Source organism: Taeniopygia guttata, chromosome 1 (assembly GCF_048771995.1).
Source record: "Taeniopygia guttata chromosome 1, bTaeGut7.mat, whole genome shotgun sequence".
Taxonomy (NCBI): domain Eukaryota; kingdom Metazoa; phylum Chordata; class Aves; order Passeriformes; family Estrildidae; genus Taeniopygia; species Taeniopygia guttata.
Genome location: NC_133024.1, coordinates 102,715,928 through 102,737,309, shown reverse-complemented (window position 1 = coordinate 102,737,309; position 21,382 = coordinate 102,715,928). Strand labels below are relative to the sequence as shown.

Below are 21,382 nucleotides of genomic sequence, written 5' to 3'. Positions count from 1 at the left end.
TCTCAAAATTGCATGTGCATGCACACATTCTACCTCAGGAAAAAAAGAACACTGAATCAAATGGCTTAAATACAACTTAATCAGCAAGTGCTAGAATTAAGTCTCTTTCAGTAATTTAGGTCAGTTATCGCCTTCATATCCATCATCTTATTTCTTCATGTCACTGAATTTTTTCCCAAAAACATCCTGTCTCGTTCAGTCCAGCCTGGATGGTGCTTACTTAAGAAGACTTAGTCAAAAGGTTGATTACCCTTCTAACGATGTCAAAATGGGTCATCAAAAAGCAAACTCCTTATGGAAACCAGAACAGGGACAAGGAGCTGGGAGAAAGACAGGACACAGATCTTGAATCAAGGGGTGTAATCAGGCTTGTTCCTCAACCAAGAATGGATGCCAAGTTCCCCAAATGCTCTGAAAAGCACCTCTCTGAACCTGAGAAATAGCTAAAGAGACCTCATGCTGCTTCCATCTCTAACAGTGCTCAGCACAGTGGAGGGTGGGGAGAGCACCTCATCTGAAGCCACAGTTACAGCTGTAGCACAGAAAAGGGACAATCAAATTAGCTTAATGAAAAGAAGTGTAGTTGCAGCAGCAGGAAGAGCTTGGTGAATTCTGCACAGCTGCATGAGAACCAACATCTGATCCATTCCTTCAGTCACTTGGCCACAGTTCCACTGTACTCCCCATTTTCCTTCTTATCAACATCCTGGTGCTCTGGCACACAGCTCCAGATTCCACTTCCCTGGTTTCAGTCCTTTCCATTGCCACTCAGCAGAGATCTCAGTTTTTCTTCAGCTAATCCTGCTAGTCATATAAATTTATACTTTAAATTTTCTTGAGGATTAATCTGAATCACAAGTTACAGCAATGATAGATCAGAGTCTGTTACGTAAACCCAAATTTGGAACTCAAAAGATAGTCAGGCAACACACTATTAACAGCTTACATCAAATTTAGTAACCAAATCTCACCTTCACTACTTTTCACATATTAAATGCAAAACTCCTTGGCCACGTTTGCCAAAAGGTAGAATGAAGACTTTTAGTCAAGAAGCCGATGACAGGGAGCTGAGCAGTAAAAATCAACAGAGATGAGGAAAGAAAAGGGACAACCAGGCAAGAGCTGTCCATGCTCAGTGGGAATAAGATCACGTTCAGGGAAATCTCCTTACTTTCATAAGGCCAAGGAGCCTAAAATAAAGCCAAGACTCTTGGCTGTAGTGATGCTGACTATGCTATCACAGCAAGGAATTCTGAAGCAGGTGAAATCTCCACCTCTACACAACAGCACACAAACAGGATGACAACAGCGTCATTCCTTTAACACTAATGGCAAGTTTCTTCAGTATTTCAGAACCTTTATGTAACCACAGTGGCAAGTATGACTTTTTTTTTGGCTGCAATTATGCACTGAAAGCTGTATTCTCCTCAAGGCACTTGAAGACAAGTTCAGTTCCAAACTATGATGTAACTTTGACACAGCTGAACTCACAACACTTATCAGGGAATTCCCCAAGCACATAGATCTGTGGATTTACACTCTCTGGGTCAGGTTCAAAACATCCAGTTGATTTAAAGACCATTCACTGGTGCTGCAAACTAGGCACTCTGACAATGTGATGCCTGAACTCCGCAGAAGCCCAATACTGCAGAAAGCTCAGCTGTCCTCAGTCTTCTTTATAGACCAGGAAAACGGTGAGCCTTAACTGCAGATTCCTGCTAGGCTGTACCTGTCACTGGAATCAGACACACACAATTCCATTTTAATTGGAAGCTCAAAAAGAGGGTATTCCACTCCTATTCATCTCCTAGTGAGTGATTCAGACATTCGACCCCACCACCTTTCTATGGAGTTTTGAAATTATTCTAAAGACACATCACTGGTACATGATATCAGATTTCATATAAAGTAGTCAAAATTCCAACATATTCACCATCCCATAACCCTTCCTCTCACGTATTAGCTAACTCCTACAGAGAAAGGTTATACTGCTTCCTTAGTACTCCAAAAGCAAACAGGAGACCCTGAAACAAAACTGAAAAATTACACCAAAATGAAGAGTTTATACTGAAAATAAAGGAAGGCCTATCAATTTTCCCTTGATAATCTCTGACATTTTCTACTTCACTCTCTGAAATAATTCCATTAATAATGAGAAAGATAACGTTTTTTCTTTTCTAAAAAGTAATACCCTCTACTAAAAAAAATTGTCTGGCGGTGCTAAAACCATTTCTCAATTGTCCCTGAGGACAGCAGTGGGTGTAGGTAATCACAACAAGAGGGCCACAGCCAAGTTGGCTTCATCAAATGACTGGCATATGCTAGTGCCACCCGTTCTGACAGGAGATCACTTGTGAGTGCCAACAGCTACAAAACAGAAGGTTATAAAGTATTGCTAAATTCATTAATAAGGCAGTCAGTAGTTATCTGATTTCACAGCAACACCTGCATATTTATCCTCTCATTACCAATTGGATGATGGAATTTTTTCAAGCACATTTCAAAAATCTGCCAATTTCAAGTGTAGAAAAAAAATAAACTTTGTAGTTAATTTTTCCCTTAACAAAGTACAGCTGTTGAGAATAATTGTTCAAGATCTTACCCTGTAATGTCAACTGCAGCAGAACAAAGAGTATTTAATTAGCAAATCTATCCAGTAATTCAACACCTATTATATAAAATGCCTTCGTGATTTTATTCAGGATAATTTGCTAAGAGGGTTATTACTGACATTCAGATGAAATTTAAAATTCCTACGCAAGTCGAGTCATAATAGCAGTAATGATCCCCCCAATCAGGAGATACTGTGTCACACAAGGTTCTTTAGCAATGCAGCAGCCCATTTCCTGACTTCTTAATTCCTGGGCTCAGCTCAGTGAGAGCCCTTCACGCCAATATTTCAGTCAGCAATACATCCTTAATGGGACTCTATTAAAATACCTAGAATAAAAGTGACTTTTTTTTTTTTTGTTAAAGAGAATGACAGCTCTGCTATCATATCAATCCTGAGCAGTTTCTCAGAAATGCAGAGCAGAGGAAAGGAGCTGGGAAGACAGAAGAAAGAAGAAAGAGAATAGGAAAAATGGTATTGGGTAGTTTCCTTTTGCAAATAATACTGCACTGCTTATGAGAGCAGGATTGCCTCCTATTCCAAGTAGGAAGAATTAATTGCCTGGCAACCCATCTGTACAGCCATGCCCCCTCCCCCCAGCAAACATATACTTCTAAAAACCTGTGAACTTCTCAGTACAGTGAACATCTCTGAAACTCTTTTAACTTCTTTTCTTGTAAAAGTGAAACTAGCAACACACATTCTCTCATCCATGAACTGCAAGTCAATATAAACTTAAAGATTGCAATTGCAGACAAGCCTTCATCAAACTGCAAAATTCCGTGTTCTAATCCTACCCCAACTCACTGATTACTTAATTAAATGAGGTTGTGATTTAAGACAGGGAATTATTAAAAATATATAATATACAAATACAAATAACAGCTTTACTTTTATTTATTATAGCAAGTATTTTTGAAGATCCCTTATTTAAAAGCCTCTGAAGAGTACCTACTGATGAGAAGATGTTTCTGTGGACACAAGCTAAGATACAAGAGTTAAAAGCCAATGAGAGCATACAAAACTAATATGCTGATGCAAGGATTTCTCCTGTAAACATACATTTTCTGCAGAATCCTGGGGTCACAGACATGAAGGAACAGAAGGGAAGACTTAAGAGCTGACTGAAAAGAATGAGCATCATTATAAAAGCATTGTACCATAGAAGCATACACAAAAAAAAAAACCAAACAAACAAACTCTATCCACCCTACTCCTTATGCATTCACTCTGCAGGAGGAGAAAAACAAGCAGCCTTAAGGCCCTGTAAAAAGCTGTATTTTTGAAAACTATCTGCAGTAATCTAGAGTAGACCCGATACATTTTTCCACTTCATTTATTTACTTCTGCAATTATGTAGTAAGAAAACAATTCTGTCACCTGCTTTAGTAATTTGTATTAGCAATGCCTTCCCACGGGACAGAGGAATAAATGAGATGGAAAAAAATGTGTTCCAGTAACACCACTCACTACTCCAAGTATTTCTGAACCTCTGTATTTTTGTAACCTATTCATTAATTTTGCTAGGATTTTGTTGTAAGTAGACCAGCACTGATAAACCACAGTCACAGGATGCTGTAAAAAGATTTTATTACAGATGATTTTCAGAAAAGGTTTCCATTGCTGGACAAAAAGGCAAATATGCCCTAAGCATAAGTGAAAGAAGGATGGAGGCCTTATTTGCCACAGAGAATGAAGAATAGCAATTCAGTCTTTTTATCAGACAATGGACTTGACTTAGAAAAGTTTGAGGGATCAGATTCAAGCAGTTAATAAGTTTGCTTTGAAGAGTTTTTACTGAGTATTTGCTGTACTTAGACAATACATCCAAAGTTTCATTTCTCCAAAATGTACACTTTATGAAACATTAACAGTATGAGAAATACACCCAAACTGCCCAAGTTTTCCCTTCTGTGTTGTTTTGGTTTTATTTTTCTTCAGAAATGCCAAAATTAACTGTTCACACTCCACCCAGCAAAGCTGACAGTGACAAAACTTTCACATCTTGTCTATGTAACAGCAGTATTGGATGGAGCACCAGAACCTACGATTCCAAGGGCTGAAGCAAAGATCCAGTGACACATGTTTGCATGCCAAGAAGTGGGAGACTCTTTTGCCTCACAAACAAGAGAAGACACAAAAAAGGCAGCAACAGAAATGTGCTGAATACAAAAAAAATAAAATTATGTGTACCTTTGTCACATTTTGACAAGAAATGCAAATATTACAGTAAAACACAGATGAATGATGCAAATCAAATTAAAATTTGAAGACAATGTTCCCTTGGAGCCAGAAATAATTATATCCTTAAAATTCTACAGTTCTTCTATTTCAAGCATTTGTGGTGAGCTTTGCTGAAGAGAATGGGAGAACCAGAATTGTTTTCTTATTAAATTGTGAAACTACTGATTTTTCTACACAGTATACTACAAACTATGCTATACTAAAGCAAATATTTCCTATTTTGGAAAGGGTTATTTTGGTATTAGGATGAAAGAGGAATGAAACATACTCTTAAAAGCACTGAACAAAACCAAAAAAAACCCAAATAAATAAAAAAAAAAACCACAAGAAAGCAACAACAACAAAAAAAAAAACACAACAAAAAAGAAACCACATATACACAAAAACTTCCATGTTGGAAATGATTTTACAACCTCAGAAACAGAGAAAAGCAGTGCTCACCATTAAAGCTGAACACTTGAGTGCATAGAAGGTAACTGACCTGGCTCTGACCCACTTCCCAGAAGTGTTCTGTGTTCCCAGAAGCAGCAGGAATACAATGTCCATGTGATAACTAGCTGTGAAAAATGTTGGTACAGCCTGGGCATCTCCTAACCCTCCAGAGAAACCAAACACAGGGACAGTTCCTAGAGAAGCACCAGGGCTCAGCCCACCCATGCTGCTATTTTCTTTGTAATTCATTCAAAACTGAACACCTAAAATGAAGGAGCAAGGATCCCTGTTTCACTTAATGAAGAAACTAGATCAACAGCATTTAAAAGCCCTTGAAGAATGCGGTACAAATTTTGGCTCATTAACTTTTATGATTCTTTTTACTCCAAAGCATTAAATAAATTTGTGCTTGACAAACATTTTGTACTTGAACTATAAGATGCAAAGGTAGCTTTGCCTAGTAAGATGACTGTGACTGTATCAAAAGCTAACTGTACCACAAACCACAAGTAAAACCCCTCCTAATTAAGAAAGAATATGACAAGCATCATTTACTATTTCCTAATAAAACCAAAACATGTGTTAAGTTATTCAATATTTAAATGCATGAAAGTATATTCTCCTTAAAGAAAACAACAACATTTATGTCAGTGGAATGAACAAACATTTAGACAGGAAAGCTTTACTTTGCTTTGGTTCCCAAACTTAACAGGTTTAACACATTCAGCAAAATATAATCAGTCTTTTGCTAGAAAAAATAAAATGACGAGAACAATAAATATTTGAAAATAATTACTAATAAACAAAGTCAGACAAGTTAGAATCCAGTCAAGGTTTAAAACCAGAGTACAGAAATTTTTATCTAAATAACAGCAAAATCTATTCCAGAGTAGGGAATAATAACCATACCATCCCCTACATGAGGTTTAAAACTACAGTGTTAGAAGTTATCTTGCACATATATAAGCATGTCTCTCAATCTCAGAGTTGCAGAAATGGAATTACTGTCCCATGTCCAAGAGAAATGACTCTCATAGACATAAAACTAGAAGCCCTGGAGAAATCAGGGAGTATGTCTCAGTAGAGAAGACGGTTTTTCAAAAACATCAAGTATGCCTATAAAGCTGAAAAAGAAATAAAACTAATACTCCAAAGAGTAAACATTTTTAAGCAGTAGACAAACTTAGTGCACTATCGGAGATGATGACAAACTCCCTGAGAATCAAATCTTTCTCCCCTTTGTTTCTGGGGTGGTTTTTTAAACAAAAAACAAAAAACAACAATTAAAATTTTCCTAAGGTTCTCCTGGTCAGCATCTTTTAAGTAATAACCACAACTTGTGTGCTTGGAGAAAAAGGAAAGCCTGGGAGAAGACAAGCAAATGCTAAAGAGAAAAACAGATGCACACTTGCACTACCTGATGAGAATTCTTAAAAGAAAAAGGCCTTCTACTGAACAATACAGCCTTCTTCTTCAAGAACCATGGGCATTTTACAATAGCTACACTAAACAGAACAAGGCAATCTCTGACTAGATACAGGTAATATCCACTGAAAATTATCCTGACATTTTATATGAGATAAGAGGACATGGTAGCCTTGGTAATGAATAGATTGTTTGTGGATGTTGAGTCCATCAAAAAATCTTTATAAGTGGTTTGAACTGCTTTAAAACTGTTCTTTCATTTTGACTAAGTGATTGTCTATCAAAGCAACATTTATGCAAATTCAGAAAAGTATTTTAGCCTCTAATTAGCCTCCAAAGAAAGTTCTGTTACCTAATTTCTTAAATGTCATGCAGGATTTTCATAAAGCATATAATTTTGTTTCATTAAATTAGATATATTTAGACAACACGACAGGTGTTTTTATAAAGTTAAACAATACTTATTCATCCTCCATGGTTACAGCTGGTGTCAGCACCAAGAATTGCTTGTACAAGGAAAGATCCAATTGCCTAAATGGAGCAAAATTATTATATTGCCAACAGGCTTCCCAGGCTGGCAGGAGAGCCTTGAACCAGCACTGAGGCAGGAGATCCCTGGCAAGCAAAGGGTGGGATATGTGAGCAGGAAGGTCCATGTAACCAACAGTGAGGGGGCTTCTTCAAGCATATCCATGAGAATAAGGGAGTGCCTCCAGCACAGTGTTACAGACAAAGCTCTTACACTTTCTAGGTCATCTCACTGCTCTGAAGAAAAGGACCATTCTGAAAGACTTCAAAATAATCTGCTTCAGATCTGACAGATTGTGAGCTTCAAATACTAAGCAAGAAGTTCCTGTACATTCAGCTTCCTAACTATACTGGGATGTTCAAGGTTCCACCAAAGCTACACAAACGCAAAAGATGAGAGATCAAGTGTATATGAATGCCTAGAGGGTTCACAACTGTACTTAAAAAAACACAGCTCTGTTTAATTTTTCATTTACCCTCAGAACAATAATAAAAATTATTATGATATGTTTCCACATTATGTTACATATACAGGCTATTTTACAAACGCCTATGGACTTTGCTCCTCTCTGCTGTCAGCCTGCAACACCACTCCCTGTCACTCTATCTTAACACAGCATCTAAATCTTCAGTCCCATGAACCCATGTCTTGTTGGGATACTACCTTCAAGCCTTCAGACACAGCTCTGTCTGCAGATATCTCATCCCTTTTAGCAGTGTGGTACAAGCCTTCTCAGGTGGTGCCAGGGACAAAAAACCTTATGAGGAGCCACTGAGGTCACTTGGCCTGTTCAGCCTGGAGAAGACTGAGGGGAGGCCTCACTGCAGTTACAACTTCTTGTGAGGGGAAGACAAGGGGCAGGCACCGATGTCTTCACTCTGTGACCAGTGACAGGACCCGAGGGAATGGCCTGAAGCTGTGTCAGGGGAAGTTTAGGTTGATGTCAGGAAAATGTTTTTTACCCAGAGAGTGGTTGGGCACTGGAACAGGCTCCCCAGGGAAGTGATCAGAGCACCAGCCTGACAGAGCTCAAGAAGTGTCTGGACAATGCTCTCAGGCACAGGGTGTGACTCTTGGGGTGTCCTGCACAGGGCCAGGAGTGGGACTCGATGATCCCAATGTGTCCCTTCCAGCTCAGCATATTCTGTCATTCCATGAAACAGTTTCAACTCTCCATGGCACGGGTAACGTTTCCTGCTTAAGGCAGGACCTAGTGAGTGCTCCAAAGATTTGAAACTATGATGAGGAACTTGAATGGTTAACAACACGAAGTCTCAGTCATAGTTCTGATTTGTTCTGTGTGACTTCTTTACAGCACTTGATGAAGCTGGATTGGATACAGATGGAAAGAGGTCCTGACAGTCTGTCAGAGTCAGACACAGTCTTTTTAGATAATCTTTTAAAAATTAGCTTTCCAAATTCCCTAGATATGTCTGACAAGAAAACCAACAACCAACCAAAGTCCAAGACAGAGCTCCTCAGGATATGAAAGAGTCTCCTAGAAAAACGTAAGCATTTACAAGGCATGTCAGAAATAAAATCTATTAGCCAACCAAACAATTGTAAGATGAATAATGTAGAAATAACATTTTTTAAAAGGCTCATTTAAGCTTTTTAACTATTTTTAAACTAACTACAAAAGAAAATTACTAGTTAACAATCCTAAATTGCTTGTTAAATAGGGCTTGAAACTCTAATTCAGGAATAGGAACTGCAGGGTGGGTTGGGGAACTTCACCTTCCAGATTTTTCCTGCAAGGATGTACAGGAATAAAAGGGTCCATGTCATTGGGAGCTATTGCATATCCACAGACATTCACCACACCACACATATCATAATCACTTAAGAGCTAAGGATGGAACCATATTTGATGTCAGAGATCTCCTGCAGAAACAGAAGTACGTTCCATGACAATTTTGGGAGTACTCCGATTGAGAAAAGATGAGCTTCATGTAAAAGCAAATTCCTGAAAGAGACCACCTTATTATCAGCCTTTAGGATTTCACTTGGTCACTTGTGCTGGTTTTAAAAGCAGAACAAGGTTAGTGGCTTATCAATGCATACAGTTACATTTTTCAGGACTATGAACTTGTGCAAAGAAATTATAATTTCAGAAGTTTCTTTTATGCATTAGTCTGTTGTTAAGCACTCCACGTACAGCCCACCCATTTCAGTATTTAGAGAAATTTGAAATGAACAGCAGTATGGCTTCATTACTAATGAAGCCAAGTTGCTAAGCTGTCATTGTACAATCCCACAGGACATGGATTTGTTTGTTACTTGTAAAGAATATGGAAATCTGAAGACTAAGAAAACAGACAAATGTATTTAACCTTTCAGCATGACCCTCTAGGAATCCAATCCAAATACTGACTTTTAGCCATATAACAGATTAAAGTAGTGGAGTTTTGCCACTCATTCAATCCACATAAATCACATAAAAAGATACTGCTCAACAGGAATACATTTCTATTCTAATGATGGAAAAACCTTAATTACAAATGCAAGTTAAGCATGCTACCTCCATAAATCCATTACTACAAGAGAGGCATGCTGATTATTTTTTAAATCTTTAATTTTTCATTTAGACCTACTGTTATCTCATTTGTAAAGAATTCAAAATACATTTGCACAAAACTAGATTTCTAAAACATTAACAATGTTTATAAATGTCTCACTTATTTCCCTACAATTTGACAGGATTGATTTCGTGCTACGTACTTCAACTCAATCAATCTTCGACTTTAGAAATTTTCATTTAAATTCTTCATCCCACAAATTCTGTTAAAAGAAAGAACATCACAACCTAAAGGTTTTGTTTAATCTAAAAACATAGCTAATAAGCTTTCCTACTACTTATTACAGGAGTTTGAATTGTTAATAAAAAACTCAGCTTTCACTCATATGCCAAGGAAACCTTTTTCAAAGCTCTCTCTTGCTCTCACTTTTCAGTTAAAGTAGTAGGCACCAGCACTGATTAACATTATTGTCACACCAGTCATTCAATATCCTCATTAGAATGATATCTGAAATGAGACCTGCAGGGCCCCGAGTTTTAGTGCCAACATAATAATCCAACCACAAGCACTGGTGGACAGTGGCTTGATTTCATCCGCTGCTACTACAGATACAAATGTTGCTAAGCTCCTTTTTAATGCCCTTAGATAACTACAGGTGCTTAAAATAACAAACAAACAAACAAATCCCCAACACAGAAGCAAATATAGGGATATGCTGTAGGAATAAAAATCCCTGTAAGAATTTGCTGGCATTTTAAGACCTGGTTTGAATTAGGAAAAAAAAAATATAGATTTAACCACAGGCTGGATGAAGTTGGAAGAGACCTCTGGAGGTCATCTAGTCCAGCTCCCCAGCTCAGGCAGGGCCACCTAGAGCTGGATTGTCCAGGGCCATGTCCAGACACCTTTGAGTATCTCCAGTGATGGAGACTCCAGACATTCCCTGGGCAAGCTGTGACAGGTCTCAGTCATTCTCACCCTAAAAAAAGTATTTCCTGATGGATCTTCCTATGTGCCTCAGTCAACAAAGGAAACCAAACCAAACAAACGCACACACAAAAAAAATCTATTCTTTAAATGAGATAAATGCCATGAAAAAAGCCCATAGATATTCCCTTGAGAGAGCTGAAGAATATCGAATGCCTATTAAAAAAAAGAGAAAAAAAATCAGGAATATTGAACCTTTCATATATTTAAAATACATTAACTCTGCTGGATTAAAAAAAAAGAAAGAAAAAAAAAAAAAGGAACCACAGCTTCCCACCAACCTCTAAGACACTGTAGAGATATTGCTGCTTTCTGAAATAGTCAATGCTAATTTTATTAAGTCTTGATAAGCTGTGAAACAAGAGACTTTAAAGCATTTTCCCAGGAAATACACATGAAACATGGTTGATAAGAGATGCCTGCTCTCTTCTGCAGGTCATGTTCTTTTCTGAGACAGAGTATCCCAGAGGTACCTTATGTTTAAAACCTGGACATTTATTTTGATCATATGTATACATACAATTATAGGAAGATATTTAATATTCAAAGTCAAGAACCAACCACAATTTGACCAAGATTAATGAAAAACTTACCCTAAAATGTGATCTAGAATGGACTTCACTGCATCCTTCTCAGGCTTATAACCTTATGATATTGGCATGTACCACCTGAAAAGGCTGACAGCTCTCTTCTCAGCCATCACTGTGTAGTTTAACTATAATGGATCAACTTTCCCATTCACCTGAACTGCTATGATATTTTTTCTTTTTAAGTTCTGCCTTTTCATGAGCACTTGCTCTCCTACAATCCACCACATAAGAAACTGTCAAGAAGCTGAAATATAGCAAATTCAAAGTATTTGAATATTTATTTGATTAAAGTATAGAAGATCATCCTTATTTGGTTAAAGTACAGAAGATTATCCAGTAGAAAAGTAATTAACATCTAATTTTGAAGCTTTTCAAAAGAGCCTCATCCCAACCACAGTAAAAGATCTACACTAAAGAAGTTTCTCATTTTCATTCAAAAAGGCACACCTGGCAGACCAACAGTAACAGTAGGAAAGAGAAAACAGAAGACAAAGAGGCATTCAGATCAAGCAGAAAACATGTTCCCCACTTTCTTCCACATGTGCTTGCAGTCCTATCATCAAATAAGTAACATCTCACTAAATGAGGTACGCTCACCCTAACAGAGAGAGGTAATTTAACAGGTTAGATAGAGGAGAAAAGATATTTAAATTGCCTGGAAGCTGAGAAATAAAAACAACTTACGAAGTCTGCATCACACAGACTTTTAGAGTGATTCTGAAATCGGCCTGCCAACACTGCTGGTGGTTGAAATTTTCAAGCCTTAAAACAAAACCATTCTGCAGGCAGTTTTTCAACAGTGGCAAAGTAAAATCTCCAGGCTAAGTTGGTGATTTACAATGGACCTATCTTTCACCAGGTTACAAAATTCTCAGTAATGACACAACGCCATGTGTAGCTGGGACTTCTGCAATAGATGTTACTTTGGTAACATCTGCTGTCTCCGGTACTAAACATTTTTATTTCCATATACTTCAAGCACCTTTTTCTCCTAAGGCTTTCCACCGTGCTGCAGAAGACACAATAAGCAAAAGAAGAGGGCGGGGGGGGGAAAAAGACCACAGACTTCTACAGGATCCTTCAAGGACATGACAAATTTTTCAAGTATCTTGGTAATAAAAGGAAATGGTCCTTATATTAGAAAAAAATGCCAAAAAGTTGTTACCGATACAGAAATTCTACATTATTACAACAGAAAAAATATTGGCTAGTAATGAGTCTTCAAAAACTGGGTAAACTAACACAGACTGAAAATCAGTTTGAGGCTCATGTCAGCCTACTGAAAAAGCAATGATCCAGGAAGAACAGCAACGTCTTTACTTGTCTTATCAAAAGATGACATTTCACAAAAACCACCTCTGGTCTCAACAGTGAGCAATATTTGAAGGGCTTATGAGGTAGATCTTTTCTACTAAAGCTTCCCTATAGGGAAAATAGGGCCAGCTAAATCCAAGAAACACAGATATCCCACGGATCCAGTGAACACCTGGATGGAGGAGGCAACATATTAAGAAAAGCTGTCCTCATCCCCCCCACCAAAATAACAGATGTATCTTGGCACAGAAGTGGCTTCAGAAAAATACTCCAGTTGCTGCTCCTGCTGTGGAGACAGGAATTCACGATGGGCTGCAGGAAGCACCCCACTGGCCTCAACTCTGAAACACCAATGAGGGCTGCACCCTGAAGGACTTGCACACTGGGAGGGACTGCCAAGCACACCATAAAGCAAGAACACCAAATTACAATCTTCATCTTGCTTCCAAGCCCTGTATTTTCAGCCCTCAGCATACATGGTTTTTTCCCCCCACAGAAAGCATTAGGTGTCAAAAGGTTCATAAACTTGGCTCACTGATTGATTCCTAGTCTGATTTGTAAGGCTAATTAAGACATGGCCAAACTGTGTCCATATCTTACTTAACGTTGGTCTTCAAGCAAGTATCACACAATCTGATTAAAATTGACTAAAATGTCTTACTTCAGTAATCACTTAGACAGAATGAATTTTACATTAGCAGGATCAAGCACACGTCAGGCCTCAGTGGAAATGAAAAGGGCTTATAGTAATAGGATTTATAAATCCACCACATTAGGTTAATGGCTAAATGATTTACATGTAACTCTTCCCCCTCCTCCTCACCCTTCAACTCACACACAAAAAAAATTCCTATATTTGGCACTTTTAACGATAAGTGTCAAGGCAAAAACAGACGTTCTTTTTAATTAGCTGAAAATTAAAAGCCACAAGTGATCCTTCATTAACTCTTTCACTGCAGAAATAATGAATTAGATTTTTATAAAGCCAGAATTCTTGAAGACCCTAATGAACCTTTTCAAACAACCACAACGAGTTATCTACATGCGCATAATGAGCCTCAAATGGTTTGAGCCAATAAATATGCAACTGATAGAGTGAGATCTTTATTCCTTATAAAAATGTCAGTAATGGGAGTTTTTCATGTGACTATTTTCAATTGCAGAGAAGACTCTAAAAGCCCTTGCTCTTTCTCAGCCAGTAATTCAATCCAACAGTTAGCAGCAGTTACTAATGACACTGGAATATAGATGGCTTAAAGCCAACCCTCCCTCTCTGCAAGTGCTGGAATGTCCTACAGCATGTGGTAAACCAGGTGCTTTGTTTTGTTCTTTTGGCAGCTGAAGCTTTCATTTTCTGGAAATTTGAAAACAAAGTCATTCAGCTGAGCCCTTACAGCAGCAGTCACTTGCATCTGCTTCATGAATAGGATACAAGCACAGAATAAGTTCATCTGCAAGTCCTACCTGTCCCCTGCCTCTCTCAAAAGCTAATACTAGGTCAGGTGGGAAGAGTGAAAGTTCAAGTTAAATGCATACCATCCTTTTTTTTCAGCAAAATTAATTAAAAATTTTCAGTTAACAAGGTCAACATTTCTCAATGATACAGTGCTTTGCATTTTCAGGTCACTGTACAGACATTAATAAATGAATCAAACACCAGGATTAAGGTTAACTGCCAAGACCGTAAGTTTTAACATAATTTATCAAGCATGTACCTACTGTCACCAAGCACAGTTACATTATCATCACCTCACTTTCCTTACATGGCATTAGGAGGACTGACAGCCAGCAAGGCAGCACCCCTCCTTTCCTTTATAGCCCAGGTTAGGAACACAGTGTCCCATACACATCCAGGGCAGCAAAAAGCCTGGGTTTATGGATATCAGTCTGCTTCTCTTGGGAAATTACCACAAGCTGGTTTTGTTCCAAACAAGGACTGTGTTAGAGCAAGACACCTCACAAGGAAGATGCCTGTTTTCCAGCCCTGGCCTGGTGGCACGACAATAGCAGCAGCAGAGCCTGTTCCTGGTCCTCTCCTCTCCCTTGGCCATCAGGGTATCAGGTTCACATTCCTTCCCCACAAACACTTGTCCCGTGACACACAAAAGAGTGACCAACAAACCTGATACAGGGCTGTTAAATTCAGACAGCAAGGCACCACACAATGACCTTTAGAAGAACGATATTAACAGGTGGCTGGTGTCTAATACAAATAATTATATTACACTTCAGCAGCATGTACCAAAGTGGAAACACATTGTCTTGTCATCAGCAATTGAATAAGCCAAAGTAATGTTACCAGAATACCCTTTTAACACTCCCCTGTTACCTCCCCAACTACAGAGAACACCTCCTGTGGCAGAGCACAGTCAATGAGCTCCTAACTATGTCACGAGGTATTTCATATGAAAATTTCTCCAGGGTGTCTAACATTTCCCTCTCTAAGCAAAACAGGAACCTCCCTGCCAGCCTCTGGAGAATCACACAAGTAAATTCAAGCACTGCTTATGAATTTACCTTGCCTTTCCTCTTGGAAGCAGTCCACTAGAAACACATCCCTCCTTCAATTAAAAAGAAGCGGATAAAAGAAGCTCAGCAAAGTCCTTCAAAACCCGTAAGAGAAACCAGTACAAGTGATCAAATTAATTGCCCCTGCTCACTAATTAGTTTTCCGACATCAATCATCTCAAGTTAGCAACAGTTTTCATCAACCTTTAACCCCAAGACCAGTCACTGTTTTGACAGGATGGGCAGCTGTGGCAAACAGCTGCACCATTTTGGGGCAGATGCAATTTCTGACCACATCTACAGCCAGGCTGCACCTTGCAGGGTGCACAGGGGGCTCTCAGCACGACCCCCCTGGCCCTGGCAGGGCTGCAGAGCCCAGCACATGCCCCTGGCAGCCCCGGCTGCAGCAGGGCCAAGCACCAGATCAGTTTCCTGTCAGCTGCGACATGGCCGACACTTAAGCTGCCTAAAGGCTTCTCATTCTTCACTTTAGAAAGGGGAGGGCAGGTTCAAGGACGCTCCAGCCTGTCTAGAGTAGAGCAGGGAGAAAGCTAGGAAATCAATCCTCCAAAACAACAGGTTAAGTGGTAACATACAGCTCAAACATCTACACACAGACAGATGGTGAAAGTACTTGGGGATGTAACAAAAAACTGCCTATAGAGAAATACACTGAAGAAAGACACTACTTAATCTTCCATGTAATGGGGCAAGTCACCTCATCTCCTACAGCAACAAACCACAAGCACTGTGTGCATTAGGGACCTGCCAGCAAACTTCTCACATGGGCTGAAAGAGCAGCGCAGGAAGAGTAAGTGGAGCACTAGTGCAGAACATGCCGACCACTGCACACAGCCAGAGCGTCCTGACAGACCCAGAAAAACATCCCTCCCCTTTCTACCTCCCAGGGAAAAGCAGGTGCTTGGTCCCCCCACAGAAATAGGCCCTTCCAATTTGGTCTAGCCAGAACACAAGCCAGAGTCTGGGCAGCAAACCCATTTTTGTCCTCTGAGATGACAGTCTGGAACAGTCAGGTGGATGCTGCTGGCTGGCACCTGCACCATCCCGGTGTTCAGTAGCAGCCTGTTCTCCTCTCCTGCTCCCCCTCCTCTCCTCCCCAAAGACCTCACTACAGGTCAAACAGGTGGGAGAGCTGATTTTTACTCAACAGCTTCAGTAACATAACTCCAGGCTCCCACCTTTATCTATAACCAACATGGTATTCAACTTGAAAGGCTTAGAAATGAGAGCAGTGGTTATGGCAAATTTGGGAAGTGACAAAAAATATAAAACGTGGATGTTTTGGCAGTGGGGACACTTTGGGGAGGAGAGGACGGAAGAAAAGAAAGGGAGACATTAAAAAACAGAATTTACAAGGAGGGCAAGTCAGCAAGAGACAAAATCCAGTTGTACAACGCATCCCCAATGTTTTTATACACATAAAAGCACGTACATCCTGCTCCAAAGTTCTTTCCTCCACCAAAAATATCCCACCCTAAAGAGTCATAGAATGGCTTGGGTTGAAAGGGATCTTCAAGATCATTTATCATCAAAACCCAAGTGTCATACAGCATCTAGAATACCATATACTACAAGGGCATGACTAAATTACCCTATAACAATATGCTTATACATATAAGTCAATGCATCATTTCAAGAGTTACTTCTTGGTATGTTAAGGTAAAAGAAAAGCAGGAAAGAGGAAAAAGGAAAACAAATATAATTAGAACAACTTCTTTTCTAAATATTAATTATGTGACCCTTGGGGTAAGAGGGCCCTTTGTTTTCGTTTTTTCTGAGCCATGCTCAGGCACTCATGCCTGGTATAATTCAGCCACTCTTTGTTTCTAACTACTTGGGACTTGTGGGCTGAGGCACTGGGATTAACAATGCTTTGCTGCACATCAGAAAATGTCTCTAACCACCCACTATACCCAGAGTAGCTGCATTGGGACAACACAGTCTTTAGCCATGGCACAGCATTCAGTCACCAGCGTCACAGGGTCCCCTTCTTCACAAGGGCTTATCTGCTATCCAAAAAACCTTGGACCATTCCAATAGCAAAAGCCCTCAAGTCCCCAATGTATACTTCAAAAATGTTCCCCAGCTAGTACCAGAAAGCTCATCTAAACAGGCTGTAGTCCAACCTCCCTTCCAGTCCCAACTTTCTATTTCATTAAAACACTAAAAGCTGCAGGAATTACTAATTTGAAGATACTTCTGTTTGCTACATGAGGAATTTTTCTGCTTAAAAATTTTATTTAATCCCATAAAAATTCATGGTACGAGGTACTATCCAGAAATCAAATAACATAAAAGCACACAAAATTTATTAGCATATTCAGAGGTGAATTATAGTACAGGTACTTTGATCCCTCCTAAGCACAATTACGAACCGAGGAAAGAGAAAAACTGATGATCAGAGTTATAACAATAAAATAAACAGTAAACACCTCAAGACTGAACTAAGACAAGGGAAACATTACTTTTTCCTTGCAAATGCTTTATACAGATGTACACTACAGTGAAGCAAACTCAGGATATCAGATCATGCATACATAGATAGGAACTACCTGAAATCTTTCATAAACATTTAGTACATAAAAAAAGAAACCCCTCCGCATTAAACAAGGAAAATAATGAAAGGTCCAAATTAATTACTGAATACTAATTTTTAAGTACAAATATTTTTATGCTATGCCAAATAAGTAATACACAGTTCCTCTCTTGCCAACCTCACATGACTTGTTGTAAGTGCATAGAGTTGCCTTTACAAAAGGCATCCATTTCATTAAAATTTTATCCAAAACATGTCACCTAAATTACAGTATTTCAGTGTGGCAGAAGACTGCAGTGATTCGTTACTGGCCTTCCTCAATCACACATGGGCCATAAAATTTAACTAAATAGAGTCTACTTCAAGCTTGTAACTTCAGGTGGAGTGACAGCATAATTTTTAGAAGCAAAGCAAGGGACCTTGACTTAACACAAATTATGGAAAATCCATCACCACCTTCATGCAACTCCACCATGAAGCCAAGAACTGAAACATGGCTCATTTATACTGCCAGCTCTGAATCTGCACCAACAAACACAAGAAACTGATTACACAAGAGAATTTGTACCACTGTGAGGAGGAAAGAGAATGAAGAGATGCATTAGAGATTCCAAATTGATTCACACATGTTTGGGATATCAGATATCTACAACATTTTGGTTCTTGGTTCCTCTGACTAGCAAGGGTCTCTGTCACAGCAGCAAGCCCAAAAACCACAACTGCTTCAAGACTTTATGGAGCAAAACTAAAATAATCTGTACACTGCTGCATGACAGAATGGTCTGCTAAGAAATCCAGCCCAGCCCCCTAAAACATACATCATATAATCCTATTCATAAGGATGGATATCTTGCTATCTTTTAAATAAGGTAAAGTTGGGTTATCTTGGTTTTTGGTTTGGGTTTTTCTAATTTCACTGGCCATGACAGACAATTTGAGACAGATACTTCTTCCTCATTGAGCCTCATTTCAGGGCACTTCTTACTATTGCCTTAAAAAAAAATCCATGCTTCAAAGCAAACTCCTGGGGAAGATGTATTTTGTAGGCTCAGAGCAGTATTGCCACGATAGTTGCTCGATTATTCCCCTGAGGCAGACAGACTAAGTAGGAGGCTTTATCATTATTCAAGCAGATGGGTTATTAGACACATGACACCAACAGTTTTAGTAGATTCAAACACAGAAACTTGATTTCAAGGCTAAAATATCAAAATGAATGCATTCCCGAGGAGCCCTCTACATTATCAAATAGGCACACTTAACAGATACCTTGAAAATCATCACATCTACAGTGCAATGATTTAACAAAGTATTACTTTTTTTTCCTTCCTTACAGAAAAAAGTGAAACAAACAAAACAGCCACCGAGGTTTCTCTGTAACTTCACAGGTTGCACATAAATGAAGCTGCAGTGCCCTATACTTCCACATTTGTAACCCCTTGTCTGCAGAGCAATAGTTTTGTGAAAGTCACAAGGATTGTTTTTTCTGCACTTTTCGTCTTTTTTATTCTGGGGAACTACAATCTCCAAAAAGAAAGAATTAAATGTCATAATTGTAAATAGTAAAGAACAGGATAACAACAACAACAACAAAAATCCTAAAAAGTACATTTAACACCTTAGCTTAAAATACCCAAAATTAATTCCTATCTCTAGGACTATTCCTACAAAGCTGATCCTATGTGCATCAGTGTTTGAAGTCAGTATATTATCTCCACATACTCAAGATTCTGACTCGTAAACTGATACTGGTCAAAGAGGGCAAAATCACTGCAGCTACAAAGAATCATCACTGTAAAATTCCACAGATATTTCCAATAATACAATACTAAGCAGCCTACCATTCCAAGTAATTATCCACCTTTATCACTTGGAACACCGTGACATCTTTAAAAATCACACAAGGCATGTCCATGCACAAATACACTCCTGTAAAACTTCTCAATCTCTAAGGAAATAAGTGACAGAGAACATTAGGGAGATGTAGTGGTTACCCTTTTTTATTTCTGGAAACAGTAGTTTCCTGGGATGGAATAAATACCTGACCTGCTGTGTGCAATTGCTGAAAGATGGTCCTAAATAAAGATTTACATGCTGGCTGTAAAGAGAGACTTAGAATAGCATCAAAACTCAGATGGAGACACTTCAAATCTGAAGATTCAATGAACCTTCTGAAGGAATTTTTGAGAGTAACCAATAAGAGATGCACATTGGCACTGCTCAGTCACACTATTCCACAGTTTCACCATTGTAATTTTTCCTTTTTCCATTCAGGAAAGTCATCTGCATTTGCAATTTATTTCAGCTATAAACTCTACTATCTTAAATGTTTAAATTTGTGCTTAGGAATTAAATAGTTATTAATTAATAATACATTATACTCACTAGGTAATATTAATTCACTAAATTTATTATTTCTTCTATGAGACACTTGTAGGCTGATATAAGCCATATTAAACTACGCCAGTGGTACACAGTGCATTAACAACTTAAAAGTGAAATGCCTATGGGGTCTAGAAATTTCCATTACTCAAAATTTTCCATTTTAACAAAAACACAACTTGTGTTCAAAAGAAGAAAAGTTTAATCAATGTGTATGCGAGGTATTCAGTCTATTCTAGGAAAATGAGATGACCTTCACTCCAGTAGCAACTGGCTTACACTGTCCAGCTATGCATACAAAGGCATTCTGTGTTTGCTTTGATGGCCTGCACATGCCAGGGGTTGATGTCATTGATAGACTGACATTGCTGTGTTCTCACACAAAAACTTTATTAGCATAACAGAAGATCTGAAAGTGTGCTATCCTACTTTCTAAATATCTTCCCCATCTGCTGCTGGGTGACATATGCAGATCTCCTTCCCCAGCCTATTTGCTAGAACACTGCAGAACTCCACGGGTAGGGTCTGGTCACATCTGTCTTGGGAGCAAGGCTATTGTTTGTGAGATAATTGCTCTGTCCTTGTTGACTTGCAGCAATAATTGAGAACAAAATCACCTAATAAGCCAAGTTACCTAGTAATATAGCACATTATAACAGCAATGATTGCATATAAACTTTGAACCCCCTTTAGTGCCAATTAATTTCAAAAGCATTAGCACCAACAGTAAACTAATACGAAGCAGTTTAACTAATTAAAGCTTACTACGTAATAGGCTTGTAGCTTCAATTATCATTTTTCATGTTAGTCATCTGAAACTGTAATGATATGTACCAGCTGGAAAACATGTGCCTAGTCCCACAGCAACAGGTAAATGGAGCAGTTTTTGAAACTATGTCATGCACTTTCCTAGGAAAAGTGCTAACTAAGCCTTATCAACAGAGACAAACAGCAGATGGCAACAAATGTGCAAAGAGACATTTCATCCTCCAGGAAGAGTTCAACACAAGGCATCAGCAAAAAAGGAGCAGAGTTGGAAGCACAACTCCCACAGATCTTACCCAGCTGCTCTCTTCCACAGAAAAAAGAAAAAAGAAAAAACACCCCAAACACAAAATCAAAACCCAAACCTAGTTAGGCAGTGATTGCCACCCTAATGTACAGACTTCATGTGTAATCCATCAACATTTCTTTCCCAGAAAGTCCAGTATCAGGTGCAGCTCATCAAAGCATCTGAAGCCCTTTTCTCCATGAGAAGCTTCCTTCTCAGCTCCCAGTGAGCAA

General features: G+C 38.8%; 1 protein-coding gene across 4 annotated transcripts in view; it reads right to left on the bottom strand.

Moving 5' to 3' along the window:
* The window catches only part of POLA1 (DNA polymerase alpha 1, catalytic subunit), a 181,649-nt gene that overhangs the window by 116,263 nt on the left and 44,004 nt on the right, over nucleotides 1–21,382 (bottom strand). The window lies entirely within an intron of this gene.